This window comes from Pelodiscus sinensis, chromosome 8 (genome assembly GCF_052426305.1).
Source record: "Pelodiscus sinensis isolate ZL-2025 chromosome 8, ASM5242630v1, whole genome shotgun sequence".
Lineage (NCBI taxonomy): Eukaryota > Metazoa > Chordata > Testudines > Trionychidae > Pelodiscus > Pelodiscus sinensis.
In genome coordinates, this window is record NC_143059.1 from 34,530,032 (window position 1) to 34,552,053 (window position 22,022).

Sequence of the window (22,022 nt, forward strand, 5' to 3'; positions counted from 1 at the left end):
TTCCTCAAGGGTATTTCAAATCTCTACCCACCGCATAGACCTATCTCACAGCCATGGGACCTTACCCTCGTCCTGGACACTCTTACCTACCCACCATTTGAACCTCTTGCAACTTGTGATTTACAGACCCTCACAATTAAAGTTACCTTTCTCCTCGCGATCGCCTCGGCTCGACGAGTCTCCGAGCTCGCGGCACTCTCTGCCAATCCTCCCTACACAGTATTCACTCAGCAGGGAGTCTCACTTAGATGTCATCCAACTTTCCTGCCAAAGGTTAATTCGTCATTCCACATCAATGAGCCTATAGTCTTTCCTACCTTCTACCCCAAACCACATGCTACACCTGAGGAAGCCCGCTGGCACACATTAGAGGTCAGAAGGGCATTGGCATTCTATTTGGACAGAACGCGTCCCTTCCGGAAGTCCCCACGATTACTATTATCACTAGCGAATCGCTCTAAAGGTCATCAACTGTCGTCACAACGTATTTCAGCACATATCGTTAACTGCATCACTCGTTGCTACACCCTCAGGGGCAGGCCTCTGCCCTGTCCACCAACCGCACATTCAACCAGGAGTATGGCCGCCTCCATGGCTTTCATGAAGAATGTACCGCTACGGGACATATGCCGTGCAGCTACATGGTCGTCTTCATCCACGTTTGCTCGACATTATGCCCTTGACCATTTCAAAGCGGCAGACATAGCAGTCGCTCAGGCAGTTCTTTCTTCTGTGCACAAGTAATTCCGAAGCACGACCAGCGGCTAGATGACTGCTTCATACTCACCTGTAGTGGAGCACCCCCGAGGACATCACTCGAAGAAGAAGAAATTGTTACTCACCTTGTGCAGTAACATCTGTTCTTCGAGATGTGTGTCCCCGTGGGTGCTCCACGACCCACCCTCCTCCCTGCTTCAGAGATCTGTTTTGTCTCTTTCAGATGTTCTGGCTAGGAGGAACTGGCGGGTCGGACCGCGCGACGCAGAAAAGGCGCGAACGCCGCGGGACGCTCTGCACATGCGTGTTCCTCCGGAGGGGGCTACTGCTAGCGAAGACTTTCCGGTTTGTGGCGCCGGGACGGGCCCGACACCTGTAGTGGAGCACCCACGGGGACACACATCTCGAAGAACAGATGTTACTGCACAAGGTGAGTAACAATTTCTTTTTCATTGCCACAACTCCAGTCATTACCTTTTGGGTGTGTCTAGACTACAGGGTTTTGTCAACAAAAGTGGACTTTTGTCGACAAAACTATACCTGCATCTACACTACCGCCGAGTAGAAGGAAAGGAAATTTGCTACTTTCTCTTCCCAGCCAATTTTTCTGATCACGGTTCTGTGCCTAATAATAGCTAATGTGCTTGCATGTTTGCATGTGCACACACATACAGATATGGTTTGTGGAATATCTTGGATTCAGGACAAAACTCAACTACAGATTGAACCTCTCTGGTCTGTGAGCCCCAATTGCAGAGTTTGCCAGCAGCTGGCGGCCCTCAGAGCCCATGACCTGGTGGCAGGGAGCCTAGTCAGTGGGATGTGGCTAAGGGTACAAGCCAGAAAGAAGCTCCAGAGGCCAGGAAAGCAGAGTCATGGTGGCCAGGGGCACAGAGAGCTGCCAGCTGGAGCAGGAATGGCAGCCATGGCAGGGAGCCCTGCTGGCTGGAGTGAGTCTAGCAGCTGGAGATAAGCCTTTCTGGCAGTCCAGAGATGAAGGCTGGGAGCAATGCACGGGCTGGGGCCGCAGACAGGAAGAGAGCCCTGAGAGATCCTGAGGCCTGACCTCCTCTGAGCCAGCAAATTCCCTTGTTCAGGTCCTCAGGGTGCCAGACCAGGGAGGTCCCACCTGTATATGGTGCCAGATGAGTTAATTGCAGGCTTGGACTGAGGATGAGTTCTATCTGGTAACACAGCTCATTTCCAAAGAATGCTAACAGAAAATGGGGGAGAAAGGGCTGTAAAGGGGGAATATGGTTAATCACAGAAACACAATGCCAATTTTCACTGGTGTTTATGGGAAACTTTGATCATATAAGCAGGCATATTTTAGTAATCCAGCATTCATATCATACCTATCCAGCAATTCTGGATATCCAATTCACATTTTTCCCTATAACATTTCTCTGACAGATATCTATCTCTAAGGCTGTGTCTACATTGGCATCCCTTTCCGGAAAAGGGATGCTAATGAGACACAACGCAATTGCAAATCCACGGGGGATTTAAATATCCCCCGCGGCATTTGCATTTACATGGCTGCCGCTTTTTTCCAGCTTGGGGATAAGTCGGAGAAAAGCGCCAGTCTAGACGTGATTCTCCGGAAAATAAACCCTTTTCCGGAGGATCTCTTATTCCTACTTGAAAGTAGCACCAGAAAAATTATTTTATTTATTTTTATTTACTTTTATTGTTCCTGATTTGTTTCAGGAAATGGACATAAAAAAGAGAGAACATCCATGAGGTGGAATATAGTTGTGATTTGCTGAGATCTAGAGCACAGTTTTCTCTGTTGCTTTGTTTTTGTTGCAATATCACTGTTTTGTTGGAGGCAAAAAAATTACCCCTAGCCCAGAGAGAGACTTTCCTGTCTGGGGTGTAACAAAAGCTTCTGTGTAGACTGCCCACCCACAGAGAGGTGAATACCAAGGTTTATAGGACAGAAATTGGATTAACAAAATTGACTGTTATAGATGGAAGGGCCTCACTCATCTTTCATCACTCATTGTAAATCAGTTTGGTAGGCTGATGATTGACCTCTTTACATCTGGAAACAGAAGCCAAAGTGCCCTACAACCTGTAGGTAAGGATGCCAGAAAGTGATATGGTGATTGAAATCTTGCACAGCTGGGCAAGGTCCCTGCTAGCCCTATTCCATTTTTCTCACTCATCCCCAGGACAATACAAAAGATAATAAGGAGAGAGCAGCAGTGATATTTTTGTGACTTTCTGGCTGAAAGGGCTATGGCTGCTAGGGTTGATTAACCTTGCACTGGCTTTTTGGATGTCTGTGTTTCAGAGAGTCAGTCTGCTATTCAAAGACCAGTTCTCCATCTGGGACCAGATAGATTGAAAATAAATCCTCGGATGAAGTTATTGTTGCTATCATGTATCCTAAAGGAGAAGTTAACAAATGAAATTTACTCTAGTGCCTTGTGTAAAGTCTATATTTTACTTACCACACTAAACCAGTGAAAAGAAGCCTTCAGTGGCCAAAGCCCAAGGGACTATATTGGGTATAAGCATCCAAGCAAATAGGTCAGGTCTCTGTATTTTAATGGTCTTAACATGTTAAAGAAAAGTAGGCTTTGTATATATCCCAATGCTGAATGTTTCCTTAGGGCATCAAACAAGTCCTCAAGGTCAGAGAGTACAAACTTAGAACCTCAACCTGCAACTGATAACGCTACCCAGACTGAACCCATATAGAGGTGTAATTATACTGCGTACCCTTTAAAGTCGTCCTTTATCTCAACACTCTATCTTAACACATTGGGTGCTGGTTTAGATTCAAAGATTTTGGAATGTCTTCTTTTGAAACATTCAGTATTGCACCAGTAACTTTTAATGCAGGGTTTCTCAAAGATTTTCAGTGAATGGTCTACATTTTAATGGAGATTGTCTTGGTCAGTATGTCACTTCCCATTTTAAATCATACATCTCTCTGGCAGCATGGAAAAGCAATGTTACAAAGCTACTGAATATATGTTGGTTTTTTAAATTCTCTCATGCAAATTGGCATATGGAAACCATGGAATCAATATCATGTGACAAGCTAGGCATTCATGGCACACCAACAAGGTTTCATGCAGCACCTGTGGTCCATAGAGTATAAGTTGGGAACCTTTTCTTTTTGCCAAAGCCATTTGCAATATGCACACAGAAGCATGAGGCCTTTACCTTCAAGGGAAGTTGTGGGCACTTGACACAATCCAGGATTGGTCTCAAGGGGTATGTCTACACTACCACCCTAGTTCGAACCGGAGTTGCAAATGAATCCCGGGATTTGAATTTCCCGGGCTTCATTTGCGTAAAGCCAGGCGCCGCCATTTTTAAATGTCCGCTAGTGCGCACTCCGTGCCACACAGCTACACGCGGCACGGACTAGGTACTCACGTTTCACGAGGAGTAATGGTAGTTCGGACTAGGAAGCCTAGTCCAAACTACCTAGTCCGTGCCGCGTGTAGCTGCGCGGCACAGAGTCCGCACTAGCGGACATTTAAAAATGGCGGCGCCTGGTTTGATGCAAATGAAGCCCGGGAAATTCAAATCCCGGGTTTCATTTGCAACTCCAGTTGCCTACATTACCACCCTAGTTTGAACTAGGGTGGTAGTGTAGACATACCCAAATATAGTACATTATTCCATGACTGATTTGCCGAGCTAGTGATTACTAAGCTAACCTAAATTTAATAGGTTTCTTATTTTTGATGCCTGAGGTGTTATTTTGCTGGCAGTTCTTCCAGTATTTATCCACTAGTCATGCTTTCTATTCCTGGATTTGAGTTTAGTTTTCTCAATAACAGATATTGCTGCTCCAGGCCATGTTAGCTCTCTGACCTTTGTACCTTTGTAAATTCATCATTACAACTATAGTTCTGCATAACTGTGCACTAAATCATTCCATAATGTCTGCTGTCAGCTTTTTCTTTCTGTTTTTGCAGTTTCTTTTTCAGGTCTGCAGTAACAATAGGACTAAAAGAAAACAATCATTCGTCTGTCTTGTTAGCTTGCCTGAATTTGTGGTAGTTGAGACCATGTGTAGGTTATTCCGCTGGCTTCCACATTGTTTGTTTGAAGATCCTTGATTCTAGTATGCACTAATATAACGCCCCATTGTGAACCAACCCAGTACTAGAATTTTGTAAGTTTGTTTCTCTGCAGTGAATAAGCAGTCTTCAAATAACAAAAACAGAGAGCTTGTTTTATTTCTTCTGTTGTTGCTGCCCGGTATCCCGTGGTTTTATGTATGACAACCTGTGGTTCCTCGTGAATGTAACCCTCGATGTTTCTATTTGGTGTGTTTGGAGTAGCTGAGGATAGTTCAATATTTTCATGCTGCGTGCAATGCTTTTATATTTTTTAATGTCTGGAGTTCTTATGTAAGACAACTTTTTCTTGTAGGCTACATTGAATAACTCATCATGTAGCTTTCTATTAATAATTGCATACACAATTTGATCCCTGAGCTGTTGAAATGTAACAGCACTGCACCATTGCATGTGAAAGCCAGATAATTCAAACTTCTTAGAAATTCTGGCAGTTCTTCATCCAGGGATTGTCCAAGTTTTCAGAAGCTATGAGCCAAGTAATGTCTCTTAAAGCCATAGGATTATCAAATGAAACCAGTGCAGATCCTTTTTTTATTGAGAGGTCAGAGATATTCTACATGCGTGGTGCTGAAACTGGAAGAATGTCTCTAATGATGTTGGAAGAGCATGCTGAAGAGTAGATACTGGACTTTTTTTTTTTAATTTGCAGGATTCAACCCCATCACCACAGGATTCTTCCCACTGGCCAGCCAACAAGAGAAAGGTAGAGGCAGTCCAACCCATTACCAATGTCCCCTCTAATCTTTTCCATCCATGTGCAGAATAAATTTTACGTGCACTGAGGCATGTGTGAATGTGCACCTCCAGTAGCAGCACAGGACTTAGCTATGGTTGTTCTGCTAATCAGCTGGGGGGTGTTTGAATCTCTCTTGAGCAGCTACTCAAGCGCACCGCTTACAGAGAACACTGCTCGTTACCCAATTATGTTCTCTTTATAACATGTAAAATAGCATGACTAGCTTCAGTTTTCTTGTGCCTTGCTCACAGGTAGTACAAGAACAGGGATTGTACCTACTGACTCCTTCCACCCTCTTTTGTCTCTTTGTGCGAAGAAGCCTGTATTGTATCAGATTTCTGTGCTTGGAGTAGTGTTGTTAGAGGCAAATTAAATGTCAAACTTTGTGAGCATGAAAATGTGGGAGACCAGTTCAGATGAGTTAGAACATAAGAACAGCCATACTGCGTCAGACCAAAGATCCAGCGAATTCTATATATTGTCTTTTACCAGCGGCCAATGCCAGATGCTTCAAAGATGGTGAACAGAGCAATTATCAAATGATCCATTCCCTGTAATTGAGTCCTAACATCCGGCAGTCAAATGGGATTGCATCCCTGGCCATCTGTCCTAATAGTCACTGATAGACCTATTTTCCATAAGCTTATTCTCTTTTTATCCCAGTTATAGCTTTGACTTTCTGCTCTCTACCCACAAGAAGACTAAATTCTTGCAAAGATATTAAGTTACAAAAATACATGATCCAGGGCTCATCAGTGAGCCTGGGGATAGGACATTATTGCTGAACAACTTTTCAGCATGTACATGCATGTACACCATGCATGTACACCAGCTATGTGTGCATGTACACCAGTTGTGTGTGCATGTACACCATGCTCCTTAGTTGACCATGGTTCATTTTGCTACTTGAAATATTTTGGCAATGAACATATTTTTGCCAGTCAAATGAACATATTTTCCCTCTAATAGTCCGGACTCAACAGACATAATTGAAAACTGATGGTCAAAATATAACATGACTGGAAATAGGGCAAATCATAATGCATAGGAGTTTATTTTCAAGCACATTTATTTCTGGAAAATACATTGCATGAGAGAGCCTTGTTTTTCATACTACACATGTATACATTCTGACATCACAATTCTAATTAATTTCTAATCTGGCAGTGCAAATTGGTGGTTGATATACAATTTCTAGTAATCTCCAGGATTTATAAAATCCAGTATTTGAGCTAGATAAAATATTTGTTTGGCAAATAGGTAGACTTTGGAAGGTTTGGTTTTAATCTCATGTCAGTGAATTGAATTTGTGTCCTATTTTTTAAAAAATAGGGATGGGTGAGTGTGTGTGTATGCATGCTCTTCAGCACAGGTGATGTTTGCCACCTAGACCTCAAAACTTGTCTGGCAAGCCCCCGCCACAGCAGTAGGTGCATTAAGGGGAACAGGATAACGCCTGTGATTTTTAGTAGGCCTACAATTATGGCCTCAGTTCTAAAAAGCAGCAAATTGATTTTGAAGTGCCTCAATGTTTGGATGCCCATATGAAGACACTTCAACAGTTTGATATTTCAAAATGTGTCCTCCACACTTGGAAAATATCAGGTACGTGTGAGGTCTCTAATCAGGCACTCCATGTGATTAGCTGCTTTAGAAAATCTCTGCCAGATGCTCAAGGGATTTTGTAGGAAGGGCAAATCAAGTTGATGGGTAAAAGGGTCTGAATGAGTGGTTTGGGGGAAATGTGTTGGAACATTCTTCAATCTGCAGCTAAATGCCAAAAGCTTGTCTGGGGCAAATTGATCTAGCTCTGACTTCAGTGGAGCTACCGTATATTCCGGCGTACAAGACGACCTCTGATGTTAAAAAACATCCCCCAAAAATCGGGGGTCGTCTTGTACGCCGGATGCCCCGCCGCCGGAGCCCCTCCGCGGCTTTGAAAGCCTCGGGGGAAGCCGGCGGCGGGGCATCCCAGGCGCTCATGGGCTGCCCCCCCGCCGGAGCCCCTCCGCGGCTTTGAAAGCCTCGGGGGAAGCCGGCGGGGGGGCATCCCAGGCGCGCATGGGCTGCCCCCCCCGCCGGAGCCCCTCCGCGGCTTTGAAAGCCTCGGGGGAAGCCGGCGGCGGGGCATCCCAGGCGCTCATGGGCTGCGCCCCCGCCGGCTTCCCCCGAGGCTTTCAAAGCCGCGGAGGGGCTCCGGCGGGGGGGCAGCCCATGCGCGCCTGGGATGCCCCCCCGCCGGCTTCCCCCGAGGCTTTCAAAGCCGCGGAGGGGCTCCGGCGGGGGGGCAGCCCATGCGCGCCTGGGATGCCCCCCCGCCGGCTTCTCCCGAGGCTTTCAAAGCCGCGGAGGGGCTCCGGCGGGGGGGCAGCCCATGCGCGCCTGGGATGCCCCCCCGCCGGCTTCCCCCGAGGCTTTCAAAGCCGCGGAGGGGCTCCGGCGGGGGCGCAGCCCATGAGCGCCTGGGATGCCCCGCCGCCGGCTTCCCCCGAGGCTTTCAAAGCCGCGGAGGGGCTCCGGCGGTGGGGAGGGGGGGGGGGCAGCCCAGGTGCTCCTGGCGGCTTTGCTCCCGGTGCCTCTGGGGACCATCTCCAGCAGACCAGGGACACCGGGAGCAAAGGAGGCGGAGGGGCGCTGGGGTATAAGATGAAACCCTATCTTTTAATTAAAAAGATAGGGGGTCGTCTTATACACCCAGTCGCCCTATACGCCGGAAAATACGGTATGTGGATCTGGCCCAAAGATTTCCATGATTTAAAAAAATGTGTATTTGACTTCAAATGTATGTTGCTATGTATCCAACTGCATGTGCACATGTGCCACATGGGAGTGAGACTGGAAATTTTGGAATATCAGTGACAGTTGGTGTCATGTTTGGGCCTTGTGCCTCTGTGTGCTCTCTAGTGCGCAGGCATAAAAGATGGAGTGCTCATGACATTTAGTTTCCTCTTTAATGTCTTGTGGTATTATCCAACCTACAGATAAATCTTCATCAAACCTTCTTCTAAATTTCTTTAGGTCTCTATTACTTTCTTACTCAACTGCTATGATCATATCAACTTATCTTGACTGAGTATTGAGTAAACTTCCTTTCTACAGAACATTCTCAGCCTTCTCTTAGCATGACAGACTTGAAACCTGCAGATTTTAAGCCCTATTCATCCTATGACCAGCATAGAAATTAATTAGCCCCGCAGTCCCTGGTGATGAAGCTGTCATCAACGTTATCATTGATAAAACAGATTCCTATGACATTGAAGTCCAGCATTGACAGGAGCCTATAGTCGGCAATAGTAAGTCTCAGGTCCGACACTGGGCTCTCAAGGTACAAAGGACGCCACACAGGTATCTGTCAAACACAAGTAGTTTATTTCCTGACAGCTAACAGCTGTGCCCCATAAATGGAAGAACAACATAACAAAGAAGGGGCATATCTTACGTTCCTTCCTGCAAGCCTGGAACCCCGGGTAGGCTGCGGATGAAGTGAGAGGTTGTCTCAGCTTCCAAGGCACTGGTACCCAAAGCCCATCGGTGAGGTTCGATTTGCTAGGCTCTGAGGCAGCCTTAAATACAGTTTTCCCTGTCTTGTTTGGCAGTTTGGAAATTTCCGGGGATTACTCATCACATGCTGGTGTAGGGTTTAGCTGTTAGTTATTGATCTGGTTCTGATCTGGATCTTCTTGTTCTTTGGCTCTGTTTACGTGATCAGTATGTTAGGGTAAACAGAATTGTTTATGCGTTCTTGCCCTTTACTCTTATCTTATACTTGTTCTTGCTATACTGGCAAAAATGCTATCTTAAGTGGCATATGTTCCCAAAGACTTACTTCTGGCTCATCATATATAGGGGAAAGGGAAAGGGGGAAGGAATGCAGGCCTCACCACCCCTAAACTAACACGGACAAAGTTCTTCCGCAATTGACCACTACAGAGACCTTCTGAGCACAGAGGTAGATTCCAGGTAGAATCTGTAGTCCTCTAATTAGGACAGGCAAACACACAACCTCTGGAGAGAAATTCCCCAAATCTTTCTCAGCATGAAGGACTTGGGAATAGAAGCAGCCTATAGGGCATAGTGCTCAATCTCTCTTGTCATTGATGTTGACTGTGGAATATGAGCTTAGGAAAGAACAAGCACAAGCATAGTTCTGACTCATCTGCTGGTTCTAATATGGATTCCAGACCTTAGTACTCTTGACATCAGCATTGCCCTTACACAACATATATCCCAGTAACAGCAGAGGAGTATACTTTCTACCTGTCTTCATGCAGAGAATCCTCTGCTCTCGGATTCAGGCAAGGTCTGCCAGATTTGCTTAGAGGGTATAGCCACCATGGGCTTGTCAAGACTAGGTATTGTTCAGTCCAGTTCCAGTGAGCTAACTGTACCTCTATGTATACCATGATGGCCTAGGTAGGGTTACTGAGATCCAGAGTCTGACATCAAGAAGCCCCCGTCTATTTTACAGTCAGATAAAAAAAAAAATTCTCTCTCCACTCCCAGTCTTTATGGCCATACCAGCTACACCAGAATATCAAGAGGAATTGGATCTTGGTGAAGAGCAACTCTAATACCATATGTCACCAGCTGAAGACCTCTTCATTCCCAAATGAGCCAATATCCTTAGCAATGGTATGAGTACCTAATAACTTAAAATCATTCTCGTCTAGGAAATCGTTGGAAAAATTATTATTTACTCTACCATGATTGTGGTTCTCTGTGGGACTCTAATGGGGTGGGACTCACCACCACGGCACCCCCTGCTGGTCACACTGGGAATTAACTTGGTTCATTGAGTGTACAGGCAGTCCCCGACTTACGTGGATCCGACTTACGTCGGATCCCTAGATACGAACGGGGTGAGGCAACTCCCGCACATGCGCAGCAGCATTCCCGGGGCTCGCTCACCTGGGTCCTAGGATCCTCCTCCTCCTCGGGCCGGCTCCGACTGGGGTCCCACAGAGCTGCCGGGCAGAGGAAAAGTGCCTCCCCACGCCCGCTGCCCCCCCCCGCCAGCAACAGGCTGCCCCCTCCCCTGAGCAACAGGCTGCCGAACAGCAGACAAAAGCAGCCTCTCTGCCCCTCCTCCCCTCTATACATGCCGGGCTCCCGGAGCGCAGCAGCGTCCCCGGGGCTCGCTCACCTGGGTCCTAGAATCCACCTTCTCCTCCTCTTTGGCCGGCTCCAACTGGCCTCTGCCTGCAGCAGCTGGCCACAGGGACAGGGATCCTGCAGAGCTGCCGGGCAGAGGAAAAGTGCCTCCCCACGCCCGCTGCCCCCCCCCGCGGCCTCACATCCTGCACGCCTCCCCCCCCCCCTGCCAGCAACAGGCTGCCCCCTCCCCTGAGCAACAGGCTGCCGAACAGCAGACAAAAGCAGCCTCTCCGCCCCTCCTCCCCCTATACATGCTGGGCTCCCTGGGCAAACAAAGACTCCACCAAAACAAACAAAGTGCTGGCCTCATTGTGTTAGCAAAAAAAGGACCCTCCTCCTAGAACCCTGGGTGGTGTGTGGAAATAAAGCTACTAGCTCAAAGCATGGTGCAGAGCTGTTTGGTATTTGATGAGTTACTCCTTTAGTCCTGAGTTTGTCACAGGGACAGAAATAGATGTGAAATCTTCTGAACAGGGGAACAGACAGCAAAACAAACATTAGAGGGGAGTTAACCTTTCCCTATGCTATCCAAAACTAAAAAAAATGTTTGGCTAGAGTTTCCCCTACAATATGTACCAGTTCCGACTTACATACAAATTCAACTTAAGAACAAACCTACAGTCCCTATCTTGTACGTAACCCGGGGACTGCCTGTACTGTCTTCTGGTCAGTGTCTGGCCCATTGTCTATTCCCCTGTCTTTTCCCTCTAGTTCTGGAACTGCATTATTCCCTTGGTCTGCAACATCTGATTCAGGACACTGCCTTCTAGCAATTCCCACCACTCCAGTCTTCCCTCTTTCAGGGGAATCTGCAGTTCCCAGTCTTTGCACCCACCTCCCTGGCCAACTGCAGCCCCAAGTCTAGCCCCTCAGCTCTGAGACAAGCCACAGCCTGTGTCAGACCAGGCTCCTCTGCAGCAAGGTGTGGTGCAAGAGGGTGGGCGGGGACTCAGGCCTGTCCACTACTCTAGAGGGATCCACTAGTGGCAGCCATGTCCCGCCCTTCCCTCTACTGCCTATATTCCCCTTTATCACTTCTCCTTAGCCCTTATATCTTCTCAGCCACAGTCAGTCCTTCTCCCTTGCTCCCCTGAATATACTGATCTATGCTCTGCTGTGATGCTCTCTCTTTATATCAGGGGTGCCCCAGCAAGCTGCCTTCTGCTTAGCTCCTAATAAGCCCATTCCCGAGTGGCTGGGGCTCTTGCACAGCTCCCTCTGGTCTGCTTTAACGTCTCCTTGTCTGAATGGGGTAACTGCCCCACTACAAGGTCCCAAAGTCCACCCCTGTCCCTGCTTTTTTTGGAATCCTCATTTATCACAGGCTCCAGATTGCAGGGGAACTGAGGAAGTGCTGCTCTGACCTTGATGCCCTTAGAAAGGAAAATGAGTAAGCAGAGGGCATTTACAACTGAAGTATATTTCATCAACAGTAGTATATTTTATCAACCAAACTTATCATCACACTTTAAAAACACATTAGTTTAGCAAAATCTATTATCCATAAACTAATTTGATTGGCTTTAATTATATTACCCTCCTTATTAGTCCAGTCCCATATCAGCTGCTCTATCATATTGTGCCAAGATCGATGGCAGATTGACAAGTCTCTAACTACCCTGTCACCCTGTTTACCTATTTCTATATATACGAGCATTCACTTTGTTCTGAGACTTACTCAGTGTTCCAAGATTTATCATTATTAACAGACTTGCAGGTTCTTCAGGCAGGTCCTGAAAACCCTTGCATACAACTTATCTGGACCTGCTGATTTGAAAATGCCTAACTTCATTAGCTGCTGTCTAAAATCCTGCTTAGATACTGGTGAAATGGAAAGAGTATTATCTGATTTCTCTGTTTCTCTTATCTATTTCTCCCCTTCCGCCCAAAACAGGGCAGACTATTTATTGGCCACTTCTTCCCTTTCTGCATTGCTATTGATAATTCTACCATTTTCATCTACCTATCTAATTAGTAAGATTATTTTTTTCTTAATATACCTAAACTTCTGTTCTTTTTCCTTAACTCTGCTGGTCATAGATTTCTTATTTTTCTTAGCTGCTTCTCTCATCAATTTTCTACAATCCTTAGCTTTTGATTTATACTCATTACTATCAATTTTTTCTTTCTTCTGTTATTATATATTGTATTTATATTTATAGCTGCTTTCATTTCCCTTATAGACTGGGACATATTTTAAGCCAGTACATCCTCCTTCCTTTGTTGGGGCTTTTTGGACATCTAGTATTCTTAAATAATTCCCAGTTAGAATTTAAACTATGGAAATAAGTGCTTTCTCCAAGCTGAATTGATTTGTATTAAGCAAGTATTCTTGACAGAAGTCTTGAATAGAAATTCACAACAATATTAATAGTCATATTGAGCAAGAGTAGGGAGATTGTGTTAGCTCTGTATATGGCAGTCATGAAAACATTGTGAGATAGTGTATCCAGTTCTAGTGTCATTTTAATGTTTCCTTCAATTATACCAACTGGTTATGGTCTCAGGGAACTCCACATCTAATCCCTTCTTACCCCCCAACATTTCTTCCATTCCTATACCCATATTCTTCCTTTGTCTGAGAAGGGGAGGCAGCTGGACTTGAATGCTCAGCTGGCCAGTCAAAGCCAGATTGTGACCAAGACAGAAGGAAAGAATGTGGGCCTCAAAATCTTTGCTCAAGGCAAGAGCTGAATTTGAGGCTTAAATTATTATCTGGTGGTCCTTTCCCCTGATGATTTTGGTTGGCTCTGTTTGTTTGTTCTTGGTTACTCATTTAAAAACAATTTTCAAACAAACACAAAAATATTTGCAGAAAGCCTTTAGGAAAAAGAGTTTTTTTCACATATGTATTTGGCAGCTGGAAACTTTTTGACAAGTTCCAGCAACTTTCTTTCGGGTAGAATGAACTGAAATGGGAAAATGAGATGGCAATTCTTACCTGTAAGGAGACTGGCAGTGTCTAGAACCCTGACTGCATCACTCCTTCCACCTCAAATGAAGGGGATAAAAAAGAGTAAGAAGACAGGGAAAAGAATTCCTTCTTGATAGTAAAAGTTTGGTGGAGTTTTACCCTGACACTGCTGCTACTAAGAACTGTTTGAGTTAAAATCCCATTGAGATTGGCAGGTCACCCTTAAGCAGAAGTATAAACATAAGCACCACCAAAGACAAAAAAAGATGTGCTTAAAACTGCCCAACAGCTTTTGGCTAAGTTTTGTTTTGGGTAGAAGCATGAGTCTGTGTGAAGAGAAAACTCCCTGAAATTGAGGTCCTGTGAGAACAGACAATGAGAGATGCAGCTAGAAGGATCAACTAAAAGTGTACTGCTGACTGGCTGATCCTGGATGATACCTGGGGAAAGGCTTTTAGGTCTGAAGTGCAAGCAGAGAAGAGCACTTTTGTTTCTTTGAGGAAAAACAAAAACAAAAAAGTGGTTTCCCGTTTGATTTCCTCTGTGTGCAGAGACACAGCATTTGCACAGCCTTTGTAACTAAACAAAGCAGCACCCAAAGCATACCTGACAGCCACTAATTTCTTCTCCCCATTCTGATGCCTGGGACCTCAAACTTTGACTGTTCACTCAGATCAAAAAGAGACAACAGTACTATCATTTGAAATGCAGAGACAATTTCTTCTTCCACTTGTTAGTTTAAAAAAAAACACACCCACTGAAAGCACTTGGGCTATTATGTGTGAGAGAAAAAAGAGTAAAGAACGGGCTCTTACTACAGTATTTATTAAAGTACATTTATTTTTAAACATATAGGTGATCGGTGTTTCATTACCAGTAAGAAGGCAGCAGGAAGGAACAGCTGTACATTTCTTTATGGTGAGCGGTAGTGTTACATGTAGAGGAACTAGAGTTTTAGATGCAAGCAGTCTGGACCTTAGTACCTGGTGCTATGTCAAACTAAGGAGCAGCACTAGCTACATGAAGAGCTAGCATTCCTGTAACTGTGGGAAAGATGAGACTGAGCATGCATCTTGTCTGAGAGAGTACAGAACTCAAGGACGTGCTGACATGACTGCACAAAATGGTGTAGATCAGGCGGCAGGCAATAAAACTGCAGTGGTTCACCAGGGTCAGCTCCTGGCGGGCTGCCACCACTATATTTACCTGAGCCTCTGCAAGTATTGATTGCAAGTATCTTTGGCTGCAAATCACTGTTCCCAGCCAATAGGAGCTGTGGGAAGTAGCTCAGACTGGAGCACTGCATCCCACAGCTCCCATTGGCTGTGAATGATCAACTGTTGCCAGTGGGAGCTGCAGTTGCCTGTTTCTATGAAGGCGCAGGTAAATATAGTGACACCATCCCACTAGGGGTTAACCCTGGAGAATCAGATCTAGCCTGCAGTCCAGTATTTGCTCACCCCCAGTTTATATGGTGCTTAGTCCTGCCATGGGTGTAAGGGACCAGACAAGATGACGTCTCAAGATCTCTTCCAATCATGAAACAAAATACAGGACTATGTAGCACTTTAAAGACTAACAAGATGATTTATTAGATGATGAGCTTTCGTGGGCCAGACCCACTTCCTCAGATCAAATAGGAAGTGGGTCTGGCCCACGAAAGATCATCATCTAATAAACCATCTTGTTGGTCTTTAAAGTGCTACATAGTCCTGTATTTTGTTTCAGCTACACCAGACTAACACGGCTACATTTCTATCACTCTTCCAATCATGTGATTCTATGAAGAGTATGTGGCATAGTATTTATAATGTATCTGGACCTGTGAACCTGCCCTGACTCTCCTTGGATGTGTTCCAGAATTTAAACAGGAGTGTGGGTTGATCTAACCATGATGACCCTAGGGTAATGGACACCAAAAAGTTTGCCAGTGAAGTTAATCCAGATCTGAAGAAATGCAGTGTGGGACAGCAATTGGAGACTAGCTAAACTAATGTATTTTTAAGGGGTTATGTTCATTTAATCTTCATAGAGGTATAACTCATTCCAAAGTAATTATGCCACTTTCAAAATGATTCATCATAAGAAAATAATAGAAAGATTAAAAAGAAGAATTTGAGTGTGGAGGCAAAGCAGTTTAGGCTGCACAAACTAAACATATACTGAAAAAAAGCTCTTATATGGATAAGACCTAAGTACCTTCTGAAATCTAACTCATTCTGCAGTTCCTCTCTTTATATTACACTTTTTGGCCTCTGTGATGATGGACAAACTTGGAAGCATTCTTTGTGAAATTATGGGATAAACTGAACAGAAAAATTGGAAGAAACAATTAACAAAAACATTTCAATATATGTAAGATGGAATAATATAAGGTAGGCAGTAATGTGCTGCATAGTCAATTAATGAAGGTTTTTGTGGGTATGTCTACACTACAGTGTTATTTCAAAATAGTTAATTTTTAATATGTTATTTTGAAATAACGTGTCTACACACAAAATGTATTTCGAAATAGCGTTTTGCTATTTTGAAATAGCGCGTCCACACTGAGTGGATGCTGAATCTCATTTAAGGCTGGACAGAACCAGGTCTGGCAGGGTATCAGGTCAGGAGTTACTTTTTGTAACTGCTGCTGCCTGAGGCTATCTAAGGCCTATGCTTAAAGGGACTCCTCTACACGCCCCACCCTCAGACAGCTGGTTCTCAGGTTTCCCTGCTTTCTTGCCTACCTTGCTGAGGAACAGCAAAGCATTTTGTCTCTGTGTGCTCTGGTTACCCTCACTGAGGACACCACAGTCCTCTGCAACATGGAGTTGGAGCCACCCCTGGGCACCCTGGTGCTTCTCTTGGATGCATTGCTGAAAACCTGGCTGCACTTTCTGCAGGCTGCCATCCAGGGGGTCTATCAGGGGACTGTCAGTATCCAGGAGACCCTGCGGGAGAGCTTCCACCCTGAGGAGGACTGAGAGCTTCCCTGGTCTTCCTCACTGGGGGCTTGTGCCTCATTCCTCCCTCACGTCCTTCCAGTTACCCCTCCCTAACTCCCCTTCCTGATGTTAAATAAAATACACATATTTTCAAGAACACAAACTCTCTTTATTTAACAAAACTGGGAGGAGGATGAAACTCTGAGACTGGGGAAAGGAGCTGGGAGAGGGGAGGGGGAAACCTGGGAGGAGGGAGCTGGAAGGGGGAAGCAAGGGGAAGAAGAGGGAGGAGAAGCTCAGGGCTCAGGGTTGGGGGTCTTGCGGGACCAACTTGATTTTCATGCAGAACTGATCCTGGGTTCACATGTGGCCTTTGGTGGCCAGGCTGGCAGCTATCCTGCCATAGATGGCCATATTCTTCTGTCTAGTGCAGAAATCATGGATGCTGGGGGCATCCCCCCCCAAAGCTGAATAAGGTCCATGATCTCCACACTGGACCAGGAAGGCGCCCACCTTCTCTAGGCCCTGACAGGCTCCTGGGAGCTGGCAGACTGCTCCTGGGGAGTGATGGAGGGCTGGCTGCCAGTGTTTTGGGGCCACTGGGCCAGGGGCAGTGACTTCTGGCTCTGGGCTGATAGGCTTGGAGCTGGCACAGGCACTGTGGCCAGAGTCAACCCCTTTAAGGGCTCCAGGGAAGGGGGAGGGAGAGGAGTGTTCTTGGTTGAGGCTGGAGTGTGGCCACCAGGACATCCTGGGAAGCCTGAAGGCCCCCTATTTCGAAATAAGTGTCTACACAGCACTTATTTCAAAATAGTTATTTTGAATTTGGAATTATTCCTCATGGAATGAGGTTTACCAAATTCAAAATAAGCTCTCTGCTATTTCAAATTAATTTTGAAATAGTGGTTTGGCTATGTAGATGCTAGTAAATTTATTTCAAAATAACAGCGGTTATTGTGAAATAAGTTTGCTGTGTAGACATACCCTGTGTTTCAGAGGAAGAATTGTATCTTTCCAGAAAAAAAATCACTCTAGTGACCTGTTGTACATACCTAGAGTTAAATAGTTTAATTACATACTTTTTCTATTAAGCACTCTGCCATGGTGGCATTTCAACTGAGATGTCAAAACGAAAAGTATAAGAAAAGAAAATGGCTCAATTAGCAGTTAATTTAAAGTAACTAAAGTGTATTAAGCCCAGTCAAATTAACTATTTTATTTTTGTTACTTGTGTGATTACCAACAAGAAGCATGAGTCATTTAAAAGCCAATCTGCTGGCTACAGTACGTGCTGTTTTATAGTGTCTTTTCCTTGCCAGAATGAACATTTATCCATTAATGTTTCACATCTGTTCTTTGTAATTTAGTGATTATGTACAGGCATCTGTGTCTTCATTGTTTATTTTAAAAGGACAATAGGAAGTGTCATTTCACTTACATCAGATTAAATTGATGGCTCTGATTTTTGTTGACGTTTGAGGAACCAGAGTTATTCTTGGGAGATCTTCAGAAATGGATATAACTTAGTAAAGGATAGAAAATCTGAAAGTTTGACAAAACAGTTGGTTAGATTTGAGTAAGTACTATAGAACAAAATTTGCAAACATGCAGTTGATTGTGAAGAACATGTATATAAAATTCATGATCAGACTTGTTTTGCTCATGTTCTGTGCACACCCACTCTGCCAGTTTTTCTTTCTTCAAATATTTAGGGAGTAACTTCATATTCACATGCAAGCGTAGGTATTTGTGTCTTGATAAAAGTATTTGCTTTTTATAATTTGTTACTAACTACTAATAATTTATTTCTGTTTTAAAACTGTTTATAAGTTGGAATTATGTATAGTATTTGAATTCATTAATATTAATGGAAGATACCACCTTATGCTAATTTAATCATAAATTCCTTTAAATCCTAAGGCCTAATTGTATTTTGCATAATTACTCTATAATTGCTCTAACAGCTTAAAAAATACACAGTACAGTAAGAAAATATTTTATAGGCATGTGATCAGCACACTCACAAGTAGGCAGTCCAGGAAAAAGCCATCTCATTTTGATGTGCTGCAACATCAAGTAGGATTTGACATTAGAGAACCTGCAAATTCATCTCTCTCGATACACTTCAGCTAGCTTGCTAGCTTCATAAAAATCTAGCTTGAAGCATTTTATCTTGGCTATTCTACTTCCTTCAAGAATCTCCTCATCATTGTTTACCAGAAGAATAGTGGGGAGGTTTATGTTTGTTTTCTTAAAACAGCTTTTATTTGTCCCATTACTTCAGCTTTTTACTTCAAAAGGTAACGTTTGAAACAAATAACTCTCCCATACTATAAGTAATATTTCCTCTCATTGTTGCCTTTCATTTTTTGATTGGGACATTTTCTGTAAAGCTCCAAACCAAAACATAGATATATTATTTTGTTAACCAAACTTAAGATGATGTTAATTCTTAATTTCATAACTATCCCTACAGGCATTCAGTCAGGAATAAAACCAGGGAGTTCTTTAAAAAATGTTTATATATTTATTTGGTGGGCGGTCCCAGAATTGAAGTTGAGAAGAAGAAAGGATTGTTGAAGTAAGATGGGAATATAGTAAAAAAGCATATGGTAGAAAGGGCAAAGAGGCAAGGGGCGAGAGAGATTTGGGTGGGGTGGAGACTGAAGGAGAATGAAACAAAAATGGACACAACTTTTTGACACAAGCCTTTGTGTGTGTGTTTATGTGTGTGTGTGAGAGAGAGAGCGAGAGAGAGAAGGCGTGTCTAGACACTTTGAAATTGCAAATGAAGCCAGGATTTCAATTTCCAGTGCTTCATTTGCGTGTTCGCGTCATGGCATCTTTCAAAAAAGCACTCTTTCGAAAGTGAAACTGCAGTCTAGACAATAGAAGCCTTTTTCGAAAGATCCTGTAAACCTCAGACTGCGGTTTCACTGAAACGTTTTGTGCAATAGCATTGATTGTTCCATAAATTACCGTAATTGAGCGAATATGCCCCACACCTGAATATACCCCGCGTTTTTTTCTATTTGAGTAAAAAAAAAATCTTTTATACCTCATGCATGAATATAACCCGTGGGGTATACAAGACTTTTCTGTGCCGGGGGTATATTTGCTGGGGGAATATTTACAGTGTGGGTGGGGGGGGGGGGAGATTAGCCACTCACCGCCCCAGGTTCCAGCGTAGCCGCCAGCCTCTGGGCGGGGGAGAACTCATCCCACAGGTTCTTCCACAGCTGCAGGAAGGGATGGGGGAGCAGGACCCACTAGCCTCTGGGTGGAGGAGCGCTTACTGCCCGGTTCCTGCGCAGTCTCAGGAAGGGGCAGGGGGATGATCGCTCCTCCGCCCCTTCCTACAGCTGCACACGAACCGGGGGGTGAGTGCTCCCCCACTCGGAGGGTGGAGGCTGGCGGCCAGGAAGTTGGGAATGAGCGCTCCCCTGGCCCTTCCTGCAGCTTTGCAGGAACCGGGGAGTGAGTGCTCCCCCGCCCGGAGGCTGACAGGAATGTTAAATGTTATTATGTTATGGTCACTATTCCCAAGCGGTCCTGTAAAGGTTATCTCCTGGACCTGATCCTGCGCTCCACTCAGGACTAAATCGAGAATTGCCTCTCCACTTGTGGGTTCCTGCACCAGCTGCACCAAGAAGCAATCGTTTAAGCCATTGAGAAATTTTATCTCTGCTTCTCTTCATGAGGTGACATGTATCCAGTCAATATGGGGATAATTAAAATCCCCCATTATTATAGAGTTCTTTATTTTGGTAGCCTCTCTAATCTCCCTCAGCATTTCAATGTCAGTGTTGCTTTCCTGGTCAGGTGGTCGGTATGTCCCTACTGCTAAATTCTTATTATTGGAGTATGAAATTACTATCCATAGCAATTCTATGGAACGTGTTGATTCATTTAATATTTTTATTTCATTTGATTCTACATTATCTTTCACATACAGTGCCACTCCGCCACCCACCCGGCCTGCTCTATCCTTTCTATATATTTTATATCCCGGGATGATTGTGTCCCACAAATTTTCCTCATTCCACCAGGTTTCAGTGATGCCTTTTATGTCAATCTCCTCCTTTAATACGAGGTACTCTAGTTCACTCATCTTATTAGTCCGACGTAGGAGTAGGAAGATTATATTACTGCTGTATTTCGTACTGGTATGAATGCTGCTGTGATACCATGTCCAGTTCCGGTATCAACATTACTAAAAGAATGTTCGTATATTGGAAAGGATTCAGAGAAGAGACTCAAGCATGCTTAAAGGATTGAAAAACATACTTCCTCTGTCAATGACAATTACTAAATTAAAATTGGATTTTTTTTTCCAAAAAGATGTGCAATCATGAACATAGGGAAATTTTATGGTCTGTATTATACAGGAGTGAGACCAGCTGATCACCTTGTCTCTTTCTGGCTTCATAATCTATTATCTGTGTTATAGTTTTTTACAAACATCTTCATATTACACATAGGCTGTGTCTAGACTGGCCAGTTTTTCTGGAAAATCAGCCGCTTTTCCGGAAAAACTTGCCAGCTGTCTACACTGGCTGCTTGAATTTCCGCAAAAGCACTGACTTCCTACTGTAAGAAATCAGTGCTTCTTGTGGAAATACTATTCAGCTTCCCTTCAAGCAAAAGTCCCTTTTGAGCAAAGCTTTTGCACAAAAGGGCCATTGTAGACAGCTCAGATTTGTTTTCCGCAAAAAAGCCCTGATCGCGAAAATGGCAATCGGGGCTTTTTTTGCAGAAAAGCGTGTCTAGATTGGCACGGACGCTTTTCCGCAAAAAGTGCTTTTGCAGAAAAGCGTCCGTGCCAATCTAGATGCTCTGTTCCGAAAATGCTTTTAACGGAAAACTTTTCCGTTAAAACCATTTCCGGAAAATCATGCCAATCTAGACGCAGCCCTCCAGTGTACATTCCTCTATTTTTTCTGTTTAAGGTATTTCATTTATTTTATACCTAATCTGGCACTTTGCTGGAAAAAATAATACATAGCTACTGGTCAGTATCCTATGAGAGCTATAAATCCAATGAGAGCTACATTTGAAGTAGTGACATTTCCAGAAGGAATAGTGGGCATTGTAAGTCCACTGTATACACTGACAAAATCATAATTTTCCAAGGAAAATACATATTAAAAAGTATTTGTAATGTAGGGATTTTAATTATATTAATTCTCTCTATGTGGGAACTATACAAAACTTGACACTTCTGTGTTGAATAGATTAGTTTGTTGTTATTGTTAGAAAAAATGCCAGAAAATAAATGAATTTAAACCTCTTTTTGAATCTTAAATGTATACAGCACCAGATACATAATTCTCTGTAGACACAGATCTGGAAGTTGTCTGACCAGCAAACAGAGCAATCATCAGTGGTAGCACTGATATATTTTGAATTTGCTCAGAGTAGTGGGTAACTCTGATACAGAAGAAATCCATTAGTGGAATAAT

General features: G+C 44.1%; 1 protein-coding gene across 4 annotated transcripts in view; it reads left to right on the forward strand.

Moving 5' to 3' along the window:
* PCDH15 (protocadherin related 15) overlaps nt 1–22,022 on the forward strand; it is a 1,468,744-nt gene that overhangs the window by 162,472 nt on the left and 1,284,250 nt on the right. The window contains exon 1 of one of the 4 annotated variants that reach the window (XM_075935033.2): nt 5,501–5,532. The exons of the other annotated variants lie outside the window; for them this stretch is intronic. The gene's annotated coding sequence lies outside the window, so the exon portion shown is untranslated. Of the gene's footprint in view, nt 1–5,500; nt 5,533–22,022 lie in introns of those variants that run through there. 4 annotated transcript variants of the gene reach the window in all.